Source organism: Belonocnema kinseyi, chromosome 5 (genome assembly GCF_010883055.1).
Source record: "Belonocnema kinseyi isolate 2016_QV_RU_SX_M_011 chromosome 5, B_treatae_v1, whole genome shotgun sequence".
In the NCBI taxonomy this organism is placed as follows: domain Eukaryota; kingdom Metazoa; phylum Arthropoda; class Insecta; order Hymenoptera; family Cynipidae; genus Belonocnema; species Belonocnema kinseyi.
This window is the reverse complement of record NC_046661.1, coordinates 100960252-100975644: the sequence shown is the minus strand read 5'-3', so window position 1 is coordinate 100975644 and position 15393 is coordinate 100960252. Positions and strand designations below refer to the sequence as shown.

The 15393-nt window shown below is 38.4% G+C and overlaps 1 protein-coding gene across 1 annotated transcript in view; it reads left to right on the top strand.

The window, feature by feature from the left end:
* Nucleotides 1–3318: 3318 nt before the first annotated feature.
* Nucleotides 3319–15393, top strand: part of LOC117173807 — a 70466-nt gene continuing 58391 nt past the window's right edge. The window contains exon 1 of the mRNA XM_033362449.1: nt 3319–3788. The gene's annotated coding sequence lies outside the window, so the exon portion shown is untranslated. The remainder of the gene's footprint in view (nt 3789–15393) is intronic.

Sequence of the window (15393 nt, the reverse complement as noted above, 5' to 3'; positions counted from 1 at the left end):
AAGGTATTTCACAGGATGCTGAAGATTTTTTTTTTTTAATTACAAAGAATTTTCAACGGCTTCGAAAATTTTAAAAATATTTAAAAAGATTTCAAGACATTTTAATAGCTTTTAATGATTTGCAGGGATTTCGGAAGATTTCTAAGGATTTTAAAATACAAAGGAATTTTAAAGATCTTTTCTAAGTTACAAGGGCCTTCAAGAGACTTCAAAGGAATTAAAATATTTTTGAGTATTTCCAAGGATTGTAAAAAAGCTTTAAAAAGTTTCAAAAGATTACAAGAAAATTTTAATAGGTATCAGCAATTTGAACAGATATTTCCAAAATCTTAAATTATCTATAATATTATTTAATCGATATATATTATTATAGATATTTAAATATTTATAATATCTCTAATTAGATTGAAAAATATTATACTTATTATAGACATATCTACATATCAGTCCAACACAGAAATACTGCGGAAATTTTTCTGTTAATTTTTCTTAAAAAATTCTACAACTTACCTACATAAAAGAATCTTCCATTAAATTCAAAATCATAATATTTTTTTTTCAATTTCTGAAAACTAAAACTTACAGGGTTGAATGTCTGAATAGTAAAAACGGTGAAAGCATATTACGGGGGCACTTCGGCCCCTGATAGCGCAGAGAGCAGCACCTTACGGCTGAAATAAAAAAGGAACGGGGGCCACTCCTCGTACTCTTAGAAATCAGCGGGAGGCTACAGAATCTTCCAAATGGAAAAGAAATCGAAAACGTCGTCAGTCATGAATAACAAGATCATTTTTTATTATTTGAAAATACTTTCCAGAAGTATGAAAACATCAGATTTCATAGAATTTCACGAGGTTTTATAATATTTTTATAAATCCTAAAAAGTTTATTACAAGAAGTGAGGGATTTCGTATACGCCTGTAGGTTGAAAATATTTGAAGAGATTTTCAAATATTTTTAAAAATTAATTTTATATTTACCCTGAGTTCTTACTAATTTATCCTAAATCCTTCAACATTTTTTTGAATTCTTTGGAGTTTTTCATTTACTAGAATTCTTCTGATTTCACACAACTTTATTAAATTCAATAATTTTTTTGATTAGTTTTCATTTCATTGATCCTGAATTCTTTTAAACTCACATTCAATTCTTAGGAATTTTATAGAATTTTGTTCAATTCCCTTGGATTAAACTTATTTTTAAATAACTGAATTCAATGACTTATCTGTTATTTTGTTCAAGATAATCAGATGACACGTATCTTACCGACTTAACGAAACAATTTTTTTAAACGAAATTATGGGTATATTTGAATTTAAAAAATTAAGAACGCGAATTATCAAAAAATGATCCGCATTTTTGTTAATAAAGTATAATGTTTTTTAATCTATTATAAGTATTTATCTTTTTTCTTCTAAGTTCTGACTCTAATAAAATTTCTCGCTCACTTTCTAAATCCTTTGAGAAATTTCAAAATTTACAAGAGAGGCTATCTAGAAAAAATCAAGAAGAAAAAAAATTGAAGGGTGTTTCAGTAAATTGAGTTTGAATGCTTTCAAAAAAAACAGCTGACATTTTGTTAATTATGAAAAAATTATTTATACTTAGATTCAAAAATGTTATAATTATTACTCTTATTTAAACGTCCGTCCACTACAGGAATACTGTGGAAATTCTGTTGTCCATTTTACTTTACAAATTCTAAACCACCCTTACATAAAAGAAAATGGTCCATCAGATAAAAAATAATTATAAACTTAAAAAAAATGGCTGAGAAGGTTAAAGTTCTGTGTAGTGGAAACTGAAAACGTATTCCGGGGGGATTTCTGACATTGATGGCGCAGAGGGCAGCACCTTACGGCAAGGGAAAAAGAGAACGGGGGCCACTCCTCGTATTATTCGAAATCGGCGGGAAGCTTCAGAATCTTCCAAAGACAAGATTATTTTTAAAATTAATATGTTCTATTAATTAAATTAAATGTATATTTTATAAAAAAGTTCACAAAAATTTCCCCACAGTGTTTCGTGATACCGGGAAGGGCTGATATTTTTGAGAACAAAAGCAAAATAATTTTTTCATCCTCTTGTTATACATTTTTCTTTATCGAGCCAGAAACGAGATAGTTCGAATTTTAATTTTTCAGCTTTTTTTGTATTTTGCTTTTGGTGCATGAAAGTGTTCATAAGAAAGTAGATTTAACTCTTTTCAATTCAGATTCTAATTCTGGCATGCATTTTTAGATCAATTTATTCTTAAAATTCTGATTTTTGTTGCAATATTATTTAAAGGACGTTTATGAAATTATTAAGTTTTAGAAATGCTTATTTTTTGCATTATTTGTTTCAATTTTATGAATGGAATAATAAGTACTAAAAAAGTTTTCTTTTAATTGAAACAAAAGAAATTTGTTTATATCAAAGGACCCCAATTATATATTTTATTAATCCGCCAAAAACCAGGAGTCATTTTGTCACTATAAGCAACAATTTTTAATCTTGACCTGTTTACTGTTGGCGAGCGCGGAAAGTAGCAGCGAGAAGTTCCGAGTTCAAAACGGACTATACGGCGATGTTAGGGGGGATTTCGGACTGTGTTGAAATAGAGGGCAGCACCTCACGGCGAAGAGTAAAGGACCGGGCGCCTCGTGCGTGGCTTTGAAATGTTACGCACCGGTGCTCTCCCCTCCCATCAGCTAGCCCCCAACTTCATCCAACACTTTGTCAGCCAGTCAGTGAGCTCACGTAGGAAATAAGTACGCCTATAATCCTTTCACTTCCTCTCATCAACTCTTTCACTTTTTTTTTGTAGCTGTAATTAAATTAGCTACCGATCGCGCTACTGATGGCACTTCCATCTTACTTAACCATGAAAGAAATTTTTACACGTTTTCAAGTGTCATTTGCAATAGCAATGTTTTATAATTAATTGGAAGAAACACTTAGTTTGGGGCCTCAATACCTAAAATCCCTGAGAAGAGATTATCTCAAAATAGGTATATTTATGTGCCCTGGGATCATACATACATTAAATATTATTGGTTTATGAGTCCTTAAAAATCACTGTATTTGAAAGTCTATCCCTTTCGAAAATTCGGTACTCGATGCAGAAATTTGCACCGAGCCGAAAGTTTGGAAGGCGATAATACAGCCGGCAAAGTTCTCTACTCTGCTAGTCTGGGGAGAAAAGTGGGAAGCGTGCGCTACGCACCGTAGCACGACATGCAGTGGTAGGGAGCCAGTCGCGCTGGTGGGGGAAAATAGGAGCGGTGGGGCTTGAGCCGACGTCCGAAATCCTCAAGCAACAGTGTGCCGCGCGCTGCCACTAAACGAACGTTGGTGTATATTTTGGAGGGTACAGTACCATTTCTACTTACTCGTGGAAGCAACCCTCTCAAATCGGTATTACCAACATACACAGAAAATCCCAAAGTATTTTTATTTCGACTTTTGTTTCTTCCCGACAATGTTGTTTAGTTCTACAGTGCCTGGAGGATTTTTATTTTTCTCGGATCAAAAAAAAAAGTGATCGAGGGTCCACTGCATGGCGAGGACCAACGATTCGAGAAGCTGCAAAGTGTGTTCCGTTGAAAGATCGCGATTTCGTCGAGATCTGCGATCTGTGCGAGCTGATTTTAAGCTCGAGTGTTGAGTGTCGTGCAATTTTTGGTTTTTTGACCAAGTGCAAAATTTTTGCACAAGTGCTCCGCAAATCGCGAGTGCCGGTGAAACTATTTTTTGGAAATGCGCACGTAGCAGCGAAGCGACATCCTGTCACCCGAATTTCTGAGGTACGAGGATTTTCGAAATATTTATTTATTTTTTTCAATTTTAAGTGAGTGATTTTTTTGGAATAGTGCTATCTCATGTGAACATAGAATTGTTCCAAAAGTGAAATAGGGGAGGCAAATATGTTTTGGGGGAATTTTTAATATTTTTTTTTTGTTTTTAAAATGTTTTTTTGCTCGGGGAGAGAACCACGTGCGAACGATGGGTTGACCGGTGCGTTCTTCTTAGGATCTTCTTTGACCCTCGGAAAAATTGTAGCGTTGACAAGTGACGGTTTTCTTGCCTTTCCAGGAAAGTTTCGACCTCGGTGATGAATTAGGATCGGTTTAGAAACCGGTTCCTGAAATCGGATTTCGTCCGTTTGTGGGAACTTTTTTCGGTGCAGTGATTTTATCTCAAATTAGGATTTATATAAATTTACAAAAGAATCAATTTGGTTTCGAATTCTGTTAGAATAGGTACCGAAATTACCTCTCACGCTGAAATCAATACAATTTTATGAACTCGTGACTTCCGCAATGAGCACTCTCTTCGTAAAATCAGATTTTCTGAATTTCTGTGAAAATGGAAAACAGTAATTTTAATGTAAATGCCTTTTAATGTAGTTGAAAATTCCAACTTTGAAGTTTCTTTTTTATAAAGAGGAATATGCAATAGTTCGAATTTAACCAATAACTACTGGAGATTATAAATTTAAAGTGTCTGAAATTTGTGGATGATGAAATTAAAGAAGTTGCAAATATTTCGGATTTTAACACGGTCAACTTAAAAAAGCGGTGTTCATTTGTACGGTGATGGTAAAAAAACCCGGGTTTCATGTTTCTTACATTTCTTGAATATAAATTTTCCTTGAATTTGAATTTTACAAAATTTGACGTTATTCCCCCTGGAAATTCTTGTGAGAAAATGACCAAATCCAAATTTGTGTAAATATTTTGATATCCATTCTTTGTCGTAGATCACTTTCGATAAGAATCACGTAATGAACCTAAGAATCTTTTTTTTTTTTTTTTTTTTTTGAGAAACACCTTCATCTTTCTCAACAACGATCGCATGTTTCTTTAATTTCTAAATTTTGTGGTTCTCTGAATTCTAAGAGTGATAAATGTGGGTCAGAGTGACCAGTCCCATAAAAAAATGCAGTTTAAATTTATTCTCAAATTTACGGGACTTTCTTCCAGCGCTTTTTTACGAGAAAAGTGAGTTATTTCAGGGTTTCAGATTTGAGATCGAATTCCTCGTCCTCGGTTCTTCGTCCTTCGAAAACACCCGACCACTTTTCTGAAAGTATCCAGTTTCGTTCTTGTGTTTTAGTGACAGTGTTGCCCCTAAAAGGGGATTGCCTTACTTTCTTGAGAATCACTCAAAATCTGCGAGATAAGTGAGGTTGAACGATAAAGTTATGCACCGTCCAAAATCGACAAATTGCGATTCCCAAGAGTCAAAAAATTTTTAAAATATGATCCCTGTCAAAAACTTTTCCTAGGAATGATCGAACTTCCGATAAAAAAAATTGATACTCGTTTGAGTTTTGTTTTTAAATTTTTATTATTTTTGAAAAAGAATCTATTGATGGCTGGTGAAAAGAGAAATTGAGTGAGATTTGAAACGAGAGTACAAATATTTTTTTGTATCTGCTAATTGCTCGCTCGGCCTTGATTCGCGGCAGCTGCAAAATAAATCTCGGATTCTGTTCTTCGATTTCATTCGAAAGATACCAACCTGCTGACTTTTTTTTAAAGGAAAATTGTTTCTTGTGAAATTGCGATAGAGAAGCAAATTAACGTTTTTGAAGTCAGTAAATTTTTCACTATTTTCAATCATGGCACTTCGATTTCAGTGGAAAGAAATCAGCAGAGAAATCCGATCGCTCTGCATCCGGATCCGATTCCGTTCTCAGGAGAGCACGTTTGTTACTCGTGTTTTGTGGACGGTGGAAGGAGGAAATAGAAAAAGAAAGGGTGAGAAAGGGGGTATCAGTAGATGAAAACACGTTCGAGAATAAAAAAAATCTCAATCCTGAACTTACCAATGCGAACGATTTTTACACCTCTGCTCGGTAAATAAAAGTTCTTCCTGCATCTTAACTATATAAATCAATCAATTAAAGTCAGCAAAAATCCGACCCGCTAATCTTAATGTGTACTAATATTTAAAATACTCCGTCAGGGGAAAAAAACGTTGAAAAAATAGAGGAGAACTCCACTTGTATTCTTTGCCTGAGAAATAAACTTATGACCCCTCGAGTAGGGAGATAATCGAGACGAGAGCAAAACAGTAGTAACTTCGGCGAAAGAAATCGGCCGTGACAGATGTGTCACAGAGTGACACTTTCCGTCCACATGCAACGACCATGTAAACGTTCCAGTAGGGAATTTTTCAGTTTTTCTAAATGTGCGTAGGCGGACGACAGAGATGTGCTTAACGAGCAATAAAACGATTCGTGAAGTCCACGTAAAGCGATATCGAATCCCCCCCTGTCGTAAATCTGTTTTTAAGGACTCGTTTCCGCCTCCGTTGCGACGCCAATTTTGATTTTCAAAATCCTGTAAAAGTTGTCTCGTAAAAATTCAGAACAAACGTTTCATTACTTCTTGGAAGTTTTGAAACACACCCGGAGTCGAGTATGCTTTTAGAAGATCCTTGAAATTGTATGTGGTACCAATACTGCTTCCGGGGTCATCTGCTCTAAATGACTATAAAATAATGAAGTTCTGCGAAAACACGTTTATTTTGTACATGTTTCTTGCAGGGATATGTTTCTGTAATTTTGACGATTTTCTTACCAAAAAAAATGTAGACTTCCATTAAGAAAAATCTAATTAAAAATCAAAGGTTCTCCTCGACATGTTCTAAAATCCGTTTCATATTTTCTCGACTCTCAGAGTCTTTTTAGGCTTTAATATCAGGAATATTGTCGGCAGGGACTCCCGAAAAGTTTTCCCATCGGGAAAACTCGTTTCGTTCCATTCTTGTCGGTTTCAGCCAAAGTTTTGTTCGAGGATGGGGGATAAAAAAATTGGTTTAGGTGTCACATTTAACCAAGTCTCTCCCACGCATAGTTATTACTTCGTCTCACAATCAGGCGATCTTCGCAAACTTCCTCGATCACGCGTGTCATTGTAATGAAAACTTCGACTTGGGAACTACCAATAAAAGCGAAAAAGGCCGCAGGGTGCTCGATAAAGGGTAGAAAGTTATATTTCTAGAAGGGTCCTATGACATTTTTTATATTATCAGGTTCGGAACAAAAAGTTGAAGGGACTTTAAATTATGTTTATTCACTTTTTGTCAGTAAATGATTAATTACTCTTGCATGTTCTAATTATACCCTTTCTTGTAAAAAATCTGTTTACCAGCAGAGTTGGGGGTCACTCTATTTTTTTTTCTTGGGGGACTCTAGACGGGCGACAAATTATCACATCACTGTAATAATCCCTGTCTCCATATTTCATCGCCTCGTTTATTATGACATGCCAAAGTCTTAAGATTGAAACTCCTCCAAAAGAAATTCAAAAATATTTTTCAAAGTATTCCAGAAATACAATATTTGTATATCTAGTCTGGATAATTTTCAGTAAATTTATAAATATGTATAGTTCTAAAATATGAATATGAGTTTCTTTCAAGTTAATCTGATATAAAAAATAGTTTTACATTTCCATTGAGCGTGTTTTTGTATAAATTTCGGCTTTCCAAACCTCGACAATTTATTATGAGCGCCCTTTTCTGGCGCCGCCTGCCTTCTCGCGATACTGAGTAAGAATCATAATATCCTCGACGACTAATTGGTGCCATAGACTCCTTCATACGACTCCTAATGAGAATTTGCCGCTCAAAATACAGAAACTTTGTTCATTAAGCTCGTTCGGACGTTTTGCAGTTTTAACTTGAAACTTCAGCGCAATCAAATCGAAAATTCAATTGAAGCCAGTTTTTAACTGAAGTTCCGAGAGAAAATTCAAAGGAAATAAAAATTAAATCATTAAAAATTATCTTTTATTTATTTTTTAACGTAAAAGTAGATTAAGTTTGAATTCCATCTCCGAGTAGAGTTAAGCGTGCTTATAGTTTGCACGATGTCCACCAGTTTGCAGCACTTGACGGGCTGGTCTGAGGCTAGTTCGGAATAGAAATGATTAAAAACTTCCTGTTAAAAAAACAAATGCTTTTCATATTTATCAACAATAAATAATAAAACCTAGAATGTCTTTTATCCTCTTCGAAACCTTTTTTTTAATTTAAAAAGTAATTAAAAATCCTTCCTCATTTTACGGGAGAGAATTAATTATAATTTTTAATCAGAAAAGCGCTGATTAAAAGAGCAATGATGAACAAGTCGTAATTTAGGTGAAAAAGTTCCCATGTGTGGAGGAAAGTAAACGAGGAAAAAAGGGTGTTATGGGAAGTTGTTGGGTCGTCGAGGTTGTTTCTATCTCGAAAACTTTTAATAGGTTTCTGATAACCTGCGTCTATATGTCGACCGGGTCTTATAAATAATTTTCTCTACTTCCTCCACTATCGCGATGTCGTCCTTTTTCTCCATCTTATTTTTCTTTCTTTCTCCTTCCCCTTTCACGTCGCTCTCGATATCTTTCGCACGACTGCTCATCCGAGAGAAGCGCCATCTGCAGATACTCCTTCGACCGATTTTGAGACACTTCGATAATTCGTGAAACTTCCGACAAAAGTCGAACATCTGACCAAAATGGAGAAAAGGGACGAGAAACATCGCTAGGAAAAATCTTGAGATGTTGTACGCCCGAGAAAAATAGTATTTTATAGATATAGCGACATCCCGAAGGAGAAAAAGAGACTTTCCTCCTGGGTGGCGTTGAAACGCTTTTCCACCCTCGAGGAATTTTCACTTGCTTCTCTCACTGATATTTCGCTCGAGTCGCCGCACTTCGGAATTTCTCGGCTGTGAATCGTTTTGAGATCAGAGGGAACGTTTCGTGCCTCTAACGAGAGGAAAAAATCGTTTTCAGAAGGTAAACATCACTTTCCTCTGCAAAGATTTAAACTTCTCTAAAGAAACCTCTTCTGACATTTTTTAAAAACATTTCTCGATATGCAATTTTATTTAGAAGTTTGGAAGGATATTTAATTTTTTTTTTTCAGTCTATTTGTGACGATTTTTAATATCGCAGCGCAGTCTTTTGACAACACATGAAATCAAGAAACACGTGGAAAAGTGCAACTAGTTTATATATTTCCAAAGTTGGCTTGAGTAACTAAATTGCAAAAACGGGACATAAAGTCAGCGAAATACGCGACAATGACGAGTCAGGCGGGAAATATTAAATTCGTTGTTCTCTCTAATTAAACATGAGGTGGGTGCTCGTTCGGAAATGAAAGTTATGGGCCACCGGTTATATAGTCCGGGGGTGTGATCGTGGGTTTGATATTATAAATGATATATGTATACATATATATATTGCGCGGACAATCAACCTCCAACACAGTGCGAATCAGGGAGCAGGGTTTTATGTATATCCGAGGAAATTTTATGTCTTATGTGCCCAGCCGGAATTTCACTTCCGTCGGCTTGGCTCCCCTGCGGAAATACACGTTATTACGACAGTTTGGCTTTCATGTTCCTGCAAACATGCATCCACGATGGGTAATAATTAACCAGAATTATTAAGGTAATAAGCAACCTTTGTAAATGTTTAGACTTCTGGAAAGATCAATACCCTAGTCGAGTATACTTTTAGATATAGAGCATGCAGAAAATTCTCTAAGAACATCTTTATTTTAGACATGTACCTCAGTACAAATAAAAATGTATAAATTCTTAGAGAAAGAGAAGCTTATTAATATTTCTGACGTAGAAAAGATAATTCTGGGAAGGGATCTATTAACATAGAAACGAGCTCGTTCCGGATGTTGGCGTGTGAGTTATATCACTGCCCACTCTACCCTTTCTTTTTTTTGTGCGGAATCTGCAGATTTTTAAAAGGGCGGGAGAAAAACGCCGACTGAGGGTCTTTTTCAACCCCTCTTACACACGATTTACGGATAATATCAGAAAATTATGGAAAACCGAAAATACTAACATGCACTGAAACTAACCAAAATTCGATAAACGTTTTCCGATAGTAGCCATTCTGGCAGTTTCTTTCTATACCTAAGCATACATAAAACGTCGGTCGTCTCGACGTCACGAACTGCCCATTGTGTTCGCGTTCGTCCTTAAAAAGACGGACACACTCGCCGTTGAATGGGTTGAAGTGAGTGGGGTCGTTTTCTTCAGACGAAAATAGAAAAAATAAAAAAGAATCGCACTGACCCTCTAGATTTCACGACGGTTTCAATGGTAAGATAAAAAATTGACACCCTCGGCAGGAGTATCCCGCATGTTCAAGGAAGTCATCTTTGTTAGGACTGAATGCGCGACAGGTTCAAATCAAAACCTTTTCAAACTCATGTCAAAGGAAAATCGTAACAGACTGAAAACGGTTTATTATAGATTTCCACAATCTTTCCAGCCTTTGAGTGCTCCATAATATTTATCGTGTAGATAGTCAATGATGATCTTCGATTGGGGAGACTTACAGAAGCTGGGATTGCCGACCCGCAACGAATTTCGTTGTTATTCGAATTTCAAGTCGGCTTAGGAGGAAAAACTAGTGGTTATCGAGATCTAGCTTATAACAAAGGCAGGATGGCGAAAACCGGTTGTTAATCACGAATTTGGTAGGTGGGATAAGCACGCCGCGCCCCAATCAGCCTTATCGTTTCTCTTGATTTGGATTCCGATATGGAAACGGGCGAGGCTCATCTTTCAAATTTCCCTTACCGATTATATTGCACTATCCAATATCCGGAAATTCAAGACCCAAAATACTTTATTCATCCTTCATTTATCTTGAACGATTTAACTAATTAAAATATCGTTTATACAGTTTAAATCGATATTTTAAATATGAACTGCAATTGCATATTTTTCGTGACGAGTAAAAAAGCTGCGGAACGGAAATCGATGAACACGCTTGATTGGTAATTCAATCTTCGACTGCAAGATTAATTTCTCGCAGGTTGTATTCTGAACGCGACCTTGAAAGCTCCCATCCCCTTAGCAGCCTGCATCGATACTCGGATATTGAATGAACGTTTAGTCACGCTACGGTTGCCCGACGGTTTTTTTATATGACTTTCATCACTGTTTTCTCCCCTACCCCTTTTTTTCTCTTTACTCTTGACGCTGATGGTGCCATTCTATCGGCGCTGATTCCATTGCTGTTCTCTGCAATGGTTGTTTGCAAACTGAAGCAATAACTCCGATGTCCGCGTATTAGCCGCATTACGTCCCGCTACCTATCGTGTATAGGATTCCGGTACGCGTGTTAGTATCACTTAACCAGAAGATACGACCTGACTGAGCAAAGCTAACGCTGAAATAATGCGACATCCGGACGCAACATACATATCCTCCCTTTGCCAAACGAACATCGTAGTTCTTCTAACCAAAATAGGAAAACAGGAAGAAAAGAGAGCAGTATCCTATCTGTTTTAATTAGAGACTCCAACACCAGAGGCGCTCATGTTCTCCAATCACACACATCTCATTCTTCCTGACTCCCATCGCAGCATATTCCCAGGAGATACTAATTTAATTAAAACATTTTAAATAATAGTATAGCTCTTACCAGTGAATACACGGTTTTAATTTCCCATCCAGGTGTGGTTTCGAAGGAGCAAATTAATTTCACGAATAAAGAGTGCTTACTCGTAGCTGCCGCTACGTTCAAAGTTGCTTCGTTAACGACCAATTAGAAAGTTTCTCGTTAAGGCAGATACTAGCGCCGATCGTCATTGGCTCGCTCGTGTAATACGCTTCTGCGCATAATCACACGTACGGCTTCTTTGCCGGCCCTCATTACAACCATGCGTAGCCTAACTGAAATCGAACGATTTATTCCATTTCACTGCTCGTAAATCAACCAGAGGAGATTTACTAACCGGTTCGTCTTGATTGACCAATACGACGATCGCAAGTTTCTGAATTTAATACCTGCCTCCTCTTATCTTTTTCTTTTTAACTCTGCTACCCTTTTTTGCCAGCTTGAAGGGCGTCGGGAAAATAGAGTAGTCTCGGCGAGTCGTCGGGGCCACTCGAGGTCAGGGTCTCCCTTTTTTCAGCGATGCCAGCCATAAAGGGAGGATGTTGTCCACCACACAAGGAACCCTTCCTCTATCCCGTTAACAACCTAACTTTCCCTTCTTAGAGAATTTAAACATTTCCGCATTCCAGTTCGCTAAATTGCGACTCACGTTTCCCGCTACCTCTTTTAGTCCCTTTAAAAATTTTCCATTTTTTTTTCATTCATGTACCTGACCCGAGTTACACGGCATGCGTGCAGACCAAGACGTAAAGCTGGGACATTTTCATAATGAAATTACAGCATGTGTCACCTGCCCAGCACGCAAAGACACTACATTTCGCGCGCTGCTTGTGCACCCAAGCTCTGAAATATCGCATTAGACGCCCTGACGCGGCAACCCAGACTCGTTACGTTTAATTAGGCAAATTTTCAAACCGACGGCGCCATTTGTCACGATAATGCCTTATAACGTGAGCTGTCGCGCTTTTCTGCATGTCGCGCGGTGAAAGTTGCAGTTTATTCTGTTACGGTATTATACGGCATTACCCGTTGCGAACATGTGCCGTTTTATTTAATTTTGGCTCCAGTTGAAGTGATGGCTAAACTCGACTTTTTCTTTGACTAGTGTCAAATATCTTGACTCTTTTCCGTTGAGAATATTCATTTCCTTTTTTACTCTAGTCTCAAGATCTCCACTGTTATGTACTACATTCCTAAAATGTTTTTACAAATGCGCAATCTAATTTTATCACGCTATCGGCACCCTTTGAGAACATCATAGGAACTTAGCATAGGGACTATAGAGTATTTGTATCCAGAAACCCTCTTGCCTATCTACTTATTTTAAGGATAGAACCAACTCTCGGATCCTTCGAATTAGCTCCCAAATCCCCAGTGTGTTTGTCTGATCCTCGAATCCGAGAAAGAGTAAAGCTCTCCTGACCGATCCCCTTGAAAAAAGCTATTCTCCACTTCAGAAAACTCCTTTCCTCCGCCTCCTTCCTTTTGCTTCCTTTTTTTTTATCATTCGACTTTTTTTCGAGCGTTTTCGTCCCTTGATGAGTTTCCCGCGCTCGGAGTGCCCGCCGCACAGAGTGTGAGGGAATCTTCATGTAGTCTGGACACTTGTGCACCCTGCATCTGTATTTGTGTAAATCCCACGGTTTCAGCGTGCTTGTGTGAGGGATAATGCGTGCGAACACGAGTAAGGTTACTTGAATGTGCGGTGTATCGAGTTTCGCGGCATGTCTCGACACTTCTTGGCTCGGTACACCCTGCAATTGTGTTCCTCCAAGCACGTGTACTTTTGTGTGCGGGTTTCCGTGTGGCGTAACTCTTCTTGGTGTTTTTCCTTTTTCTGTGGCTTCTCCTGGAGAATGCGCCGCTCATAGACCCGTCGCGACAAGCGAGTCCGTATCATCGACTGCACTCGCTCACACTTGTATAAATATATAGCGTACCAATGCACGTGGATGGGGCGCATTTTCGACGAGCAATTGCACGAGACGCGACGTGGGGAAAAAGGGAGAGAAAATGAGAAAGGAGAGTGAGACTGGTATGGGATATGAACGCAGCCGCTGCCACCACCTCCTCCTTCTTTGTCGCTTTCGGAAGCGCGACTCTATTGTGACTGTGACTTTATTGAATTTACACTTCTCCGAGCCTCACTAGATTTGCAAATCTGATGAATAGATCGATCGTTGACGAAAAGATTATTCTCGAATAGAGACTATATTTATTATAGAAAACTGACTTCTCACTTGCCAACCGTTCTAGAAAAATTCTCCACACTTTGGTGGAATTCGAACTTTCGTAATCGATACCAATCTAGTTCTCTGTTCCGAAATCACGCTGTATTTAAGAAGTTGTGCAGCCGAAACTCGGTCGGCGATTCAGCACGTTTCTCTTTCATTGGAAGTTACCCCGCTGTAGTGCGCTGTAAAGTTTTCGTCGGTGGACCAACTTGTCAGGGAGGCTAGGGATTAGAAACTTTTTGATCCCTTCGTTAGAACTTCCGCGATGGGCTAAGGTGGGAATAAGTAGCAGGGAACTGTCACAAATATGACACCAGCAGAGTGGCATTGATAACTAAACAATTCTTCGATTCAGGCATCTTTTGATTCGTACATTCATTTCGCAATGATGGTGGAAAAAGGAAAGAGGTTCTTTGTTAGCATCCGGGATTTTCGACTCGTTCATGCGGAACATGAAGTTCTTCGGGAACTGGGGATGGATTTAAATAAAAATTACGTGAATTGAAGATTTGGACTGCACGCGTTCCTTTATACGTACACTCGCGGTTGGCATTCTACTCTGCATTCAAATAAGGCGTGGATGAGGACACGGAAGAAGGCAAAGAGATTTCGGTGGGAGCCTTGTCGAAGGAAAGCTAAGAAACGAAACGGAAGGAAGGCTGCATTTATTAAACTCAGTGCAGACGTGCTTCCATCTTATACGTACATGTACCTACATGTGAAATACAGCAGCGATACCCTCTTCATCACCAGTTTCCCTCTCTTGAGTTCTTCCACCACGAACTCTCCGTTATCCGCCTGATGAATCACCTGAAATTGAAATACACTTCTTTTAAGGTCCAGTAAAAATTGATTTGTAAATTCATTGATGATAAGATTGAGTACCATTTGCAAAGCATTGTTATCTTTCCACGAACAGATCTGTTTAGACGAGACCTTCCCTTACGCACCAGCTTTAATTGCAGACCTCTATTTTAAATCCTAATCGCCCCTTTTGCAAGCAATAAATCGTCAGCCCGAAGAAGGTGGTGAGCGCATTTGCACAGAATGGACCGGCACACAATCCCCAAGATCGTCCACTTCCCAACACGGAAGACACCGCAGTCGCACACCAACAAAGAAATTGGCTCTAAGTGCTGCTAGAAGCTTTTTAATTGGGGCTCGCCAAGCCGAAGAATTACCGAAAAATCATGGCCGCCAATTTGAAATTCTAATCGGTACCCCTTCCCGCGGATAAATCGTTGCCTTCCGCCGGATTCAATTCGCCGCGCGTCTTATACTAAACGCACCTATGGTGGGTCTCCGTACACAAACAATTAATCAACTGAATATAAATGTGTATAGAGTGAGACAGGCGTGACTGATTCATTATAAGACTGTAATTAAGTCCCGACATTAGCATACCAACCAGCACCACCACCTCGATCCGCGAGATCCCCGTTCGCCAACGACTGGAACGACTTGACCCGCCCCACGGAAAGGTGCTTCCTATGCTAACGAGGTCGCCATCTCCAAGACCTGATGCAGAGATCGTTCGGGGCGAGGCAAAAAAAGAAAAAAGAAACAGAGCTCCCATTTACCTCATTGTAGGAGTTATAAGGACTGCTATGTCCCGACCATTAAGATCGGACCAACGTATCTCTTAATTAGCCAACGAAAGACACTACCTCGGGGATCCTGCTTATCAATTCTCCTCGCCCGAATCCTACTGACTCTCCTTCCACTCCTTTTCCTCCAGCTCCCTC